This window comes from Manis pentadactyla, chromosome 16 (genome assembly GCF_030020395.1).
Source record: "Manis pentadactyla isolate mManPen7 chromosome 16, mManPen7.hap1, whole genome shotgun sequence".
NCBI lineage: Eukaryota > Metazoa > Chordata > Mammalia > Pholidota > Manidae > Manis > Manis pentadactyla.
Window position 1 is genome coordinate 33,218,500 of NC_080034.1, and position 13,246 is coordinate 33,231,745.

Below are 13,246 nucleotides of genomic sequence, written 5' to 3' on the forward strand. Positions count from 1 at the left end.
TGTTATTAAAGCTTCAACAGTTGAAATAAAAAGAAAACCCCAGTGGCTGAATTCTTTATTTCCTTGTTAAGAATAATTATCTCTTATGAGACCCTGTTTTGCCTCAATCTAAATGATAATAGAAGTACAGTATGTTATAACTTAGGAGTACCTGTATTTTCACTCCTCATTTAGGTATACATAGCCACGTGTTAGATACATAGTCAATGATTAGGAGTTATTCTTATTCGTAGATAAAATAGTCTTCATCCATAGCTCTGTAGAAATTCAAATGTGGGTTTACTGCCTTGTGTTCAATCTCAAGCTCTAGGATCTTTGAAAATCAATATTCCTTTCATTTCTGATTTAATTTTGATTTCTCATGAGAACAACAAATTTCTTCCTACTGAGATGAAATCAAGATTATTGTTACAATTAGGAAGTATCCTTTTATTAAATAAAAAACTTGTGCAGCATGCTACTTTAAAAACATGGAATTGCTTCCTTAGTGGGAGAAATTGTTACTGAAAGTTGCTGGGCTATCTAGTTTCTGATAGAGGAAGAGTTTGTATCAAGACAATAAAATTTGTGTTGCTAAGGAAGCCACCAGAATAAAGAAACATTTAAGTAGCACACCAAAACTATGTTCTAAATGTTGATATGGTTTAAAAACATTAGCTTTTTAAAATATAATTAGGAGGATGAAAATCATGGTTAATAGTTTCAAATATATATTAGATGAAGGCAGGCTCCAAAGATTTCCCAGTTTCTTTGCAATATCTATAATATTACATGACTAATATAGTATGGATCAAAATTTTATGGTACTAAGAAAATTCTAAGATAGACACTAAAAACTTGTTGATTCTGTCATTTCCCAATCTATGTTATCTTTATTATATCATTGAACCATGGAAACATGATCAGGCTAATTTTAATCACCAGAATTTTCTCAATGACAACAGAGAGAAATCTACCTTAGATCAAAGAAAAAGGAATCGCTTGGCTTACATTAGTAGGATGTCTAGACATGTATTGACTTCAGTCTCAGTTTCCTCCACGTGGCTAGCAGCTCCAAGTTTGTAGGCTTACAGAACCATGGCCCTCAGGAGAGGATATTCACCTTTCCTACTGGCCTCACTAGAAAGTCCATGTCAGGATTCTGGAGGCAAATGCCAATCCCCAAACAAATCACTCTCAGTAGAGTGTGGGGTACTCTCTTTACCTAGATCTCCTTAACCTGATAATAGCCCTACCTGTAGCACTTGGAGACAGGGAGAGGTTCTGCCAAAGGACAGGATGTTGGTGATGCCAAAATAAGGATAAGAAAACAACTTGGACAGATAAACCTCTGCCTTGGAAACATAGGCAAAGTCATCAAAGCCAAATCAATTTGAAGATGCCTATGAGATTTTTAATACTTAAGGACTTTCAAGGGTGACTATAGAAAATGAAGAACATTTTGGCTGTGTCCTTCTGTGATATCTAACAAATAGCTCATCTGTCTAATAATGAGACATTTACAGGTTTTTGTGTATTTGTGGTTGATTGTTATATCAGATGAAGTACCAACATGCATCATCCTTTATGTCCTAAGACATACAGCAAGCATTGATCTTAGAGGTAGAAGACCATGTGACCCAAGCTATGAGAGTCTTAGTATCTTTGGATTTGTGTTAGCTTGGTGTCTTTAAGAGCTCCCATCCTTCTCTTGCCCTAAGGTCTCAGACATGCTATGAAGTGGCTCTTGGTAGATCTGTGGAGTCCTGGCATGTACTGATTTCCTGGGGCATCATTAATCTGGGCAGTGTGGTTTTACTCCAGTAACCACGTGTGACTACTGCTTTCTCATATGACGTTCTGTTACTACTGCTGTTCTTCCCTAAGTGAATTGATAAGTGAGAGTTTGGGATGGATATCCTTTTGACATTAAGAGGCTGCTTCATTTCTGTCATAAGTAGCTGGTGCATTGTTGTGAGGCTTATATACATTTAGTATAGCACACTCTTCTCTCATGAAAACAAAATAGTGAGTATAATGCTTCTGTTTCACCTCACATACTGCAAATCCTTTAAGGAACAGTATTGTAGGGTTATATATTAAGTAGCCTCAAATAAGTGTATTAAAGTGTAAGTATGTAGTAAAAATACTTTCCCTTAGAGATTACTTGATACAATAAGTAATGAACAGAGGTTCAGAAATATCTCAGTGATATAACCATCATTCTTCTTTGTTAAACATATAAAAGCACATAACTTACTTTATTTGGACTATAAACATGTTCAAATGTATTTAAGGCCTCACTGTGATGAGTCATATATCACAATTTTAGTATGTTTAAAGAGTTGTTTGTCAATTTACCTGATGTTTTCAACCTCTTTAAGACTAGAAATACAAATGAAAAAATGACTATGAAACTTTCTCAGTAAAATTTATTTATTTATTTATTGGATTAATTTTTTTATTGAATTATAGTTGATATACAATACTATATTTGTTTCAAGTATACAACATAGTGATTCAACAATTATCTACATTATTAAATCCTCACCCCAATTGGTGAGTTACTGTCAACAAAGAAAGATGTTACAGAACTGTTGACTATATTCTGTAGGCTGTACTTTCATCCCTGTGACTAATTTATATTATGATTGAGATTTTGTGCCTCTTTATTCCACTCACCTCTTTCACCCTCCCCATGAAACCACCAGTCACTTCTCAGTGTCTGAGTCTACTGCTGTTTCATTCATTCTGTTTAGCTTTGTTTTTAGATTCTACATATAAGTGAAATCATATGGTATTTGTCTTTCTCTGCTTGGCTTATTTCATTTAGCATAATACCTGCTAGGTCCATCCATGTTGTCACAAAAGGTAGGATTTCTTTCTTTTTATAGCTCAATAATATTCCATTGTATATCTGTATCACATCTTTATCTATTCATCTGTTGATGGACACTGGTTGTTTCCATATCTTGGCTATTGTAAATAATGTGGCAATAAACATAGGGGTACACATATCTTTTGATGCAGGGATTTTGTTTTCTTTGGGTAAATTCCTAGAAATGGAGTTACCTGGTCATTATGGTATTTCTATTTTTTTTCCCTTATATATATACATATATATATATATATATATATATATATTTTTTGCTATCATTAATGTACAATTACATGAACAACATTATGGTTACTAGACTCCCCCTATTATCAAGTCCCCCCCACATATCCCATTACAGTCACTGTCCTTCAGCGTAGTAAAATGCTGTAGAATCACTACTTGTTTTCTCTGTATTATACTGCCTTCCCCATGTCCCCTCCCCTACATTATACATGCTAATCGTAATGACCCTTTTACCACTTATCCATCCCTTCCCACCCATCCTCCCCAATCCCTTTCCCTTTGGTAACTGTTAGTCCATTCTTGGGTTCTGTGAGTCTGCTGCTGTTTTGTTCCTTCAGTTTTTGCTTTGTTCTTATACTCTACAGATGAGTGAAATCATCTGATGCTTGTCTTTCTCTGCTTGGCTTATTTCACTGAGCATAACACCCTCTAGCTCCATCCATGTTGTTGCAAATGGTAGGATTTGTTTTCTTATTATGGCTGAATAATATTCCATTGTGTCTATGTACCACATCTTCTTTATCCATTCATCTACTTATGGACACTTAGGTTGTTTCCATGTCTTGGCTATTGTAAATAGTGCTGTGATAAACATAGGGGTGCATATGTCTTTTTCAAACTGGGCTCCTGCATTCTTAGGGTAAATTCCTAGGAGTGGAATTCCTGGGTCAAATGGTATATTTTATTTTTAGTTTTTGAGGAACCTCCATACTGCTTTCCACAATGGCTGAACTAGTTTACATTCTCACCAGCAGTGTAGGAGGTCTCCCCTTTCTCCACATCCTTGCCAGCATTTGTTGTTGTTTGTCTTTTGTATGTTGGTCATCCTAACTAGTGTGAGGTGATATCTCATTGTGGTTTTAATTTGCATTTCTCTGATAATCAGTGATGTGGAGCATCTTTTCATGTGCGTGTTGGCCATCTGAATTTCTTCTTTGGAGAAATGTTTGTTCAGCTCCTCTGCCCATTTTTTAACTGGCTTATTTGCTTTTTGTTTGTTGAGGTACATGAGCTATTTATGTAATTTGGATGTCAACCCCTTATCGGATATGTGATTTATGAACATATTCTCCAATACTGTAGGATATCTTTTTGTTCTACTGATGGTGTCCTTTGCTGTACAGAAGCTTTTTAGTTTGATATAGTCCCACTTGTTCATTTTTGCTTTTGTTTCCCTTGCCCAGGGAGAAATGTTCATGAACAAGTTGCTCATGTTTATGTCCAAGAGATTTTTGCCTGTTTTTTTCTTATAGTTTTATGTTTTCATGACTTACATTCAGGTCTTTGATCCATTTTGAGTTTACTTTTGTGTATGGGGTTAGATAATAATCCAGTTTCATTCTCTCACATGTAGCTGTCCAGTTTTGCCAACACCAGCTGTTAAAAAGGCTGTCATTTCCCCATTGTATATCCATGGCTCCTTTATCATATATTAATTGACCATATATGCTTGGGTTTATATCTGGGCTCTCTATTCTGTTCCACTGGTCTGTGGGTCTGTTCTTGTGCCAGTACCAAATTGTCTTGATTATGGTGGCTTTGTAGGAGAGCTTGAAGTCAGGGAGTGTAATTCCCCCTGCTTTATTATTCTTTCTCAGGATTGCTTTGGCTATTTGGGGTCTTTTGTGGTTATGTATGAATTTTAGAACTATTTGCTCTAGTTCATTGAAGAATGCTGTTGGTATTTTGATAGGGATTGCATTGAATCTATAGATTGCTTTAGGCAGGATGACCATTTTGACAATATTAATTCTTCCTATCCATGAGCATGGGATGTGTTTCCATTTATTGGTTTCTTCTTTAATTTCTTTCATGAGTGTCTTGTAGTTTTCAGAGTATAAGTCTTTCACTTCCTTGGTTAGGTTTATTCCTAGGTGTTTTATTCTTTTTGATGCAATTGTTAATGGAATTGCTTTCCTGATTTCTCTTTCTGCTATTTACTCGTTAGTGTATAGGAATGCAGCAGATTTCTGTGTATTAATTTTGTATTCCACAACTTTGCTGAATTCCAATATTAGATCTAGTAGTTTTGGAGTGGATTCTTTAGGGTTTTTTATGTACAATATCATGTCATCTGCAAACAGGGATAGTTCGACTTCTTCCTTGCCAATCTGGGTGCCTTTTATTTCTTTGTGTTGTCTGATTGCTGTGGCTAGGACCTCCAGACTATGTTGAGTGGAAGTGGGGAGAGTGGGCATCCTTGTCTTGTTCCCGATCTTAAAGGAAAAGCTTTCAGCTTCTCTCTGCTAAGTATAATGTTGGCTGTGGGTTTGTCATATATGGCCTTTATTATGTTGAGGTACTTGCCGTCTGTACCCATTTTGTTGAGAGTTTTTGTCATGAATGGATGTTGAATTTTGTCGAATGCTTTTTTAGCATCTATGGAGATGATCATGTGGTTTTTGTCCTTTTTGTTTATGTGGTGGATGATGTTGATGGATTTTCAAATGTTGTACCATCCTTGCATCCCTGGGATGAATCCCACTTCATCATCATGGATGATCTTTCTGAAGTATTTTTGAATTCAGTTTGCTAATGTTTTGTTGAGTATTTTTGCATCTATGTTCAGGGATATTGGTCTGTAATTTTCTTTTTTTGTGGTGTCTTTGCCTGGTTTTGGTATTAAAGTGATGTTGGCCTCGTAGAATGAGTTTGGGAGTACTCCCTCCTCTTGTACTTTTTGGAAAACTTTAAGGAGGATGGGTATTGGGTCTTCACTAAATGTTTGATAAAATTCAGCAGTGAAGCCATCTGGTCCAGGTGTTTTGTTCTTAGGTAGTTTTTTGATTACCAGTTCAATTTCTTTGCTCATAATTGGTCTATTCAGATTTTCTGTTTCTTCCTGGGTCAGCCTTGGAAGGTTGTATTTTTCTAGAAAGTTGTCTATTTCTTCTAGGTTATCCAGTTTGTTACCATATGCTTTTTCATAGTATTCTCTCATAATTATTTGTGTTTCTGTGGTGTCTGTAGTGATTTTTCCTTTCTCATTTCTGATTCTGTTTATTTGTGTAGACTCTCTTTTTTTCTTGATAAGTCTTGCTAGGGTTTTATCTATTTTGTTTATTTTCTCAAAGAACCGGCTCCTGCTTTCATTGATTCTTTCTATTGTTTTATTCTTCTCAATTTTATTCAGGTATTTCTATTTTTAACTTTTTGAGGACCTCCATACATACTGTTTTCCTTAGTGGCTGCACCGATTTACATTCCCACCAGCAGTGTAGGAGGGTTCCCTTTCTCCACATCCTCACCAACACTTGTTATTTCTTTTCTTTTGCATAGTGGCCATTCTAACTGGTATGAAGTAAACTCATAGTGGTTTTGATTTGCATCTCCCTGATGATTGGCAATGTAGAGCATCTTTTCATGTGTCTGTTGGCCATGTGTATTTCTTCTTTGGTGAAATGTCTGTTCAGCCCCTCCACACATTTTCTAATCAGGTCATTTGTTTTTTGGGCATTGAGTCATATAAGTTCTTTATATATTTGGGTGTTAAATAAATCATCTATGAATGTATTCTCTGATACTGTAGGTTTGCCTTTTTGTTCTGTTGTTGGTCTCCCATGCTGTATAGAAGCATTTTCGCTTGATGTAGTCCCACTTGTTTATTTTTTATTTTGTTTCCCTTGCCTGAAAAGATATGCCCAGGAAAAAATTACTCATGCTTATGTTCAAGAGATTTTTGCCTATGCTTTTTTCTAAGAGTTTTAGAGTTTCATGTCTTACATTCAGGTGTTTGATCTATTTTGAATTTGCTTCTGTGTATGGAGTTAGACAGCAATCCAGTTTCATTCTCTTGCATGTAGCTGTCCACTTTTCCCAACACCATTTTTTGAAGAGACTCACTTCTCCCCATTGTATATTCATGGCTCCTTTGTCATATATTAATTGACCATATATGCATGGGTTTATATCTGGGCTTTCTATTCTGTTCCATTGATCTATGGTTCTGTGCTTGTGCCAGTGCCATACTGCTTTGGTTACCTTAGCTTTGTAGTATAGCTGGCAGTCATGGAGCATAATCCCTTCAACTTTATTCTTCCTTCTCAGGATGGCTTTGACTATTTGGAGTCTTTTGTGGTTCCATGTAAGTTTAGGATTATTTGCTATAGTTCTTTGAAAAGTGCCATTGGTGTTTTCATAGGGATTGCATTGAATCTGTAAACTGCTTTGGGCAGGATGGCCATTTTGATAATATTAAGTATTCCTACCAATGAACACAGGATAGATTTCCATTTATTTGTGTTTTGTTCAGTTCTTTCATCAGTGCCTTATAATTTTCAGAGTACAGGTTTTTCACCTGTTTGATTAGGTCTGTTCTAGGTATTTTATTCTCTTTGATGCAGTTGTAAATGGAATTGTTTTCCTGATTTCTCTTTCTGCTATTTTGCTGTTAGTGTTTAGGAATGCAGCAGATTTCAGTGTATTGGTTTTGTATTGTGCAACTTTGCTGAACCCAGTTATTAGTTCTAAAGGTTTTTTGAGGGAGAAGTAAAATTCTTCTTGAGCATGATTCTTCATGATCTGTTATAGTGATATCAAACTTAGTCAAAGTACATGGTGTCTGCATATGGCTATCCTGCTATGAAAAGAATGGCAATAGTTACTTTAAGTGGTTTTAGAAAGTGGAAATTAAGTGGTTTTAAAAAATTGACAATATTAATGCATATAAAGTCTCACTTTCTTTACTTTATGTTTGGATTCCTCTTTACTAAATTAACCACTGAAGCCTTTGTCTCCAGTCCAGTCTGCCTTTTTCAGTTCATCTCCTAAATCACTTCCAGCTCAGGTTATCAGATTTAGCAAATGAAAACACAGGACACCCAGTTAAATTTGAATTTCAGGTAGACAATAAATAAATTTTTAGTATAAATATATCCCAAATGTTGCACGGGTCATACATATACTAAAAAATTATTTTTGTTTATCTGAAATTCAAATTTAACTGGGCATCCTGTATGTTAACTAGCAACCATACTTCCAGCCTTTGTCCCTTGTGATATTGTTTGTATATGTATTCTTGTATATTGAACTATGCAGATGGTCCTCTTCTGTCCCTGCATTTTCCTCTGTCTGTGGCCATTTCCATCTGTGTAGTGCTCTCTTCTCTCTTTGTTGGTTTATTAGCTTAATGAAGTCACCCACCTGCCACTCCTGGTCTTTCTCATGCTAAAAGCACAGCAGTGTTTATGCTTGGAACTTCGAGTTTATTTTGAGCCCTCCTTTACCTTGTCCTCTGCATTTAGTCAATTACAAGTCTTTCCATTATTCCTTCTTAGGCCATTTTCCTCTCTCTTTCCTTCTGCTCCTTCCCTCTCTCTCTCTTCCCTGCCCACCCTTGTCTTTCCATTCCCCACACTACCATCAGTTCAGGTCCTCGTCTGCAGTGGTACCCACCTACCTGCTTTTCAGGCTGGCCTCCTGCCCAAGCTTTCCCTACCCCAGGTCATTTTGTACTCCTGGTTCATCATTCTAAACCATTGTACTAATTTTATTCCTTCCCAGCTGAAAATGACTTTCTGTTGTCTACACAATGAAGGTTAAGCCCCTTATTCAAGGTCTCACATGCAAGACTTTCCGCAGCTGGCCTCTGCCTATTTCTCTAGGTCTCAGTTATATCATTACCTTATATCAGTGTTTACCACCCTTTTAGATTCACTTGCTCTTTCACCATAATATAATATCAAAAACCCCATTAGAGATGTTTTAAATTATGTAATCGTTTGGTACAGATTAAAAGGAAGTATTATCTTTGTTTATATCACTGTATAAATTAGTAAATGTTACATTGTCAAGTTTATTCTTAATAAAACTTTACTAATCTAATTATATAAATACACTTATACTTCAAATTAATTAGATAAAAATGTGATTTTATTAACAAAATTTAGAATGACACCTTGAATTATGGTTGACTTTGTGACCAAATGTATATGGAAATGTGCATTATTTTTAAACTCTGTGACAGCATCATTTCATGTCCTGATATTTAATTCTTACATTTTGCACTTAAAAATCAACTTTTTTGTAATTTCACATTTTTTGCACCTTTTGCAATATACTTTTAAGTGATGAGATAAGAAAGTAGGTTTCAGGTTGCTATTTCCAAGCATTTTCTACAGTGAATTTATTTCAGAATTAGGGACTCTTTATTAAAAATAAGTAAAAAGCCAAATTCATATAGCCCTGTGCTGCTTCCTCATGACTCTTCATGGTTGTTTTGAGGAACCCAAGGTTCTGGAGACTATGTCTCAGACATAGGTTGGCTTGGTTACAAAATACCATAGCCACTTCTGTGGGGCAATCCAAGAAAGGCTACAACTAGTTCCTGTGATACTTCTTTTCTCAGTCTTTTCTCCTGCGTCATAATAAAGTGAATAAATAATGGGTTCCTAGTCCCTGACCTATATCAATCAAAATGAAAATAGGGTTGTATTAATCTTGAACTGCCGTCTAGCTGAGCTAATCCTCATTATGGGTCCTGATATGTATGATGTGATTACTTATAGTTCATGTGTATTTGTAGAAGTTAAAATGCTTTAAATTACAGGTAGTTTCTGAACATTGAGGTGCTTGAGCTAGATCTCTTCATTTGTCCATCCAGATCTCCTGTCTTCTTTCCTCCACCTGGTCTCTGTCCTGGTTGTTGGGCCTGTTGTGGGCTCATCAACCTGCTTCCTGCCTTCTGGCTTCTGAGTGGTTTCAGCCAATGGAAAACCCCAGCAGAAGATCAGAGGTGGACTGTAAGGTCAAACATTTTTTTCTTTAGCTTTCTCCCTGCAACATCACCTTGGATTGGCTGTTTCCTTCAAGACTGAATGTTAGGTACTTTTCAAAGCAGCCTACTTTCTATAACTCTCTCTCCTCTAGATTCCAGAAACTTTCTTTTTGCTTGTAGTTTAAGGTCTGGGGTGATATCAAATTGACTACTACTAGCCCCAGGTTTCAGCACTATTATTTGTGGCTCCCCTGTCTATTCCATGTAAAAATGCCTCAATGAATGGAGTATACTCTCCATTTCCAGTTGGAATCCTCATTGATTAGTGCTTTACATGGAGTAGCTAATTTAATCCCTTCAACTGTACTGTGAGGTTAGTACAAATAGTATCCTTATCCCAGAGGAAAGGGAAGTGAAGCAGAGAAACACCAAGTGACCCACAAAGATTGCAGGGCTAACATGTGAGAGAGCCAGGATTCAGGCTATATGATCCTAATCATTAACCATCATGCTATGCCCACTCATGGTAATATGAATGACACAGGGACTTCATTGTTGTTTGGGGAATATTCACAATAAAAAAATATCAACATTAATCATGTTGATGACAGATAAGGATTGATCAAGCAAATTATCACCAATGCTCTCTCCCTACCTAGCCTTTTCATCTGAGTACTTCAAAAGGTAGGTTTTTTTTTCCTGTTACCCAGGAAAGATTGGAAGAATGATATTCTTTGATGTTAAGCAATAAGCAGTTCAGATTTTACTTATTATCTTCAGCCCTGTTAGAAAAAATTCTTTGTTAACACTAAGTATTCTCTTTAAAATACAAACTCATCAAAGGCTCAAGTTTAGCTTCTTTCTTTACTGAAGAGCCTAACATAAGGAGTTAGTATTCATTTCTCACAGTGACCTAGTTTTACATAATTTGGGCCCTGCCATTTCGTTCCCAGAACTGATGTAGTCGTCATTTTGTTGTCTGCTTTGTGCTGGGGGTTGTGTCTCTTTCTGCCCTTTCCTCTGTGTTCACCACTCATTATCCATTGTTCATTGTCCTCCATAGTCTTCTGTGGTGTAACCTGTCACACTTTCCGTCCTCGTGGCCTTGTGTTGCGGTGCTGCTATTGAGTGCAGCTGCCGTGTGCTGCTTCTGGACTCTAGGTGCCCTTGGTTGCTGCAGTGTGCTGCTTCTGGATGACTTACCGGCAGTTAAAAAAATTTTTTCAACACAGCAGCTTCCTAAAGTGTAGCTTCATTTCTTCATGCTGCAATACCATAAATAAAGAAACAGCCTTGTTAGAGTCCCTTTGGGATCCTTGGATCATTAAACCTTCATAGAATGATAGCTGGTAATTATACTGGTCTCAGATATACACAAACTTTAAAAATGCAGTTGATTTTTAGGATCTTAAAGAAGAAAAATATACATTTATGGTTCAGGTGTTCTTGAAGTTAAAAATAGTACTTTTGATTGAGTGGCTCTTTATGGTTTGGGTTTTGGGAGGTTATTCCATAGTGAAGATCTAGTCATTTTTCCTAACGTGGGCGTGTGAGTCATGGGAGAAGGCCAGAGTTTCTTGGCCGTTCTCACTTCTTGTTGCCTGGAACCCCATACAATATTACTGTGGGCTGAAACTGCCAAACTAGGGAATTTGACCAGAAATTCAAATCTGTGAGCACAGTAATCCTTTATATCCTCTCAAACTACTTACCTTGGTGTTGTATTTAAAATTAATTCTGAAATAAACTGTAGTTTTAAGACTGTCAGAGAAAGCTGCTTATTAAAAAGTTTCAGTTTTATCACGTAATTGGTGTAAATAGCATCTTTTTGGTCAAATGTTTTTGCATGAAGAGAGTGTATTTTAAGTGTATTTTCTAAGACATGCTCAAATAAGTGGAGAAATTCTGGTTGTACCTACTTTTTTAAGGCAAATTGCCAAAAAAAGATCAATGTGATGGTATCTTTTCTTAAAAAGCAATTACCATTTTATGTGCATTTGAGGTCTAGATAGATCTATTAAGTTAAACACCTTACCAAATATGATTTTCTTCATTGTCATGGCAAAGACTTAGGAGAAAAAGACATGTTGAGCTATGCTATTTTGTTTATTTTCGCCAAAAAACTCTTTCATCTGCCATCCAAATAAGGCATATTTAAATTCAGCCATGTTTTAAAATCCAACCATTATAAAAGAACAAAATTTCAAAAGATAGTCATTAAAATCAGCTAAAACAAAAACTTAAAGGACAGAGTTTTGCATTGTATTCATGATAAACTTCTGTATCTAGCAGCAAAGGCAGAGCTAGTATAGAGGTTGCCCAAACTGAGGAGGAGAATAGGAGTTTGGAAGGTTGCAGGAGCTACAACCGTTTAACTACTGTAACTCCCATCAATTTTACCTGTTTACAACTGCCATGTTCCATGTAGAGTTGGATCTGTGGCCAAGAAACCCCATTAATCCGTCCACCTCTTTCCTTGTTGTATGCTCAGCAAAACCCTTTCTCTTGTTGAACCTAGTCACCCAGCTAATCCACGCCTACATTTAGGCCTTGGGTTATTGCTGGAGAAAACATTGTGTTGATTGGTTTCACTATTCACTCATGCCCACATACCTCAAATAGGCACTCAGTATAGCCTTACAGTCCTAGTACACTTTTCTGGTGTGCATGCTTTCTTACTCTTAGAGGTGACTTTTTTCCATTTTAATCCTTCTGAGACTTCATATATTCCTCTCCCTTCCCCTTCCTCTCAACTTGCTTCATACTTCACTGAGAAAATAGACCATATCAGACCAGTACTACCTCACTCTGCCATCACCAAATCTACCAGCCTGCATCTCCACCTAGCTCTGCAGCTCCCTTCCTGCTACAGTGCTCAGCGCTCCCTGGACCTGCCAAAAGCCAGTCATCCTCCGTTGTTTCCTGAGGCTTCCTTCTTTTGCCTTTTCAACTATATTACACTTGCAGTTTTCTTCTTTCTGCAGCATCACTGATTCTCAAAGCTGTGGGTCATTCTCAGCACTCATGGTGTCTTAAAACAATGCTCTTCATTTACCCCGTATCTCCATGTTCCAGCTCTTTCCCATTTCTGTGCTCCATTTTCCCAGCAAAACTAGCTGAAAAGAATTGTCTGTCCTCTTGTTTACACTTGCTCCCTTTTTATTAATTCTTTGACCCTCTCCAGTTGGGCTTCTGTCCTCTCTCTCTTCTGAGACAGCTCTTGTTAAGGTCATCAGTGACCTCCATGTTGTCAGAAACAATGGCCACATACCCATTCATGTGCTCATTTACCTTTAAGCAGCATTTGGCAGGGTTAACTTCCTTCTCCTCTTTGAAACACTCTTTTACTATTGATTTTCATAGCATTACACTGTGGTGGCTACAGAGGTGCTCCACTCAGGTCCTCTTTTCATGAGAATCTGCTGTAGGGT

The 13,246-nt window shown here is 36.8% G+C and overlaps 1 protein-coding gene across 2 annotated transcripts in view; it reads left to right on the forward strand.

Annotated features, from left to right (window-relative positions):
- KIF6 (kinesin family member 6) overlaps positions 1–13,246 on the forward strand; it is a 349,101-nt gene that overhangs the window by 21,462 nt on the left and 314,393 nt on the right. The gene's annotated exons all lie outside the window — the stretch shown is intronic.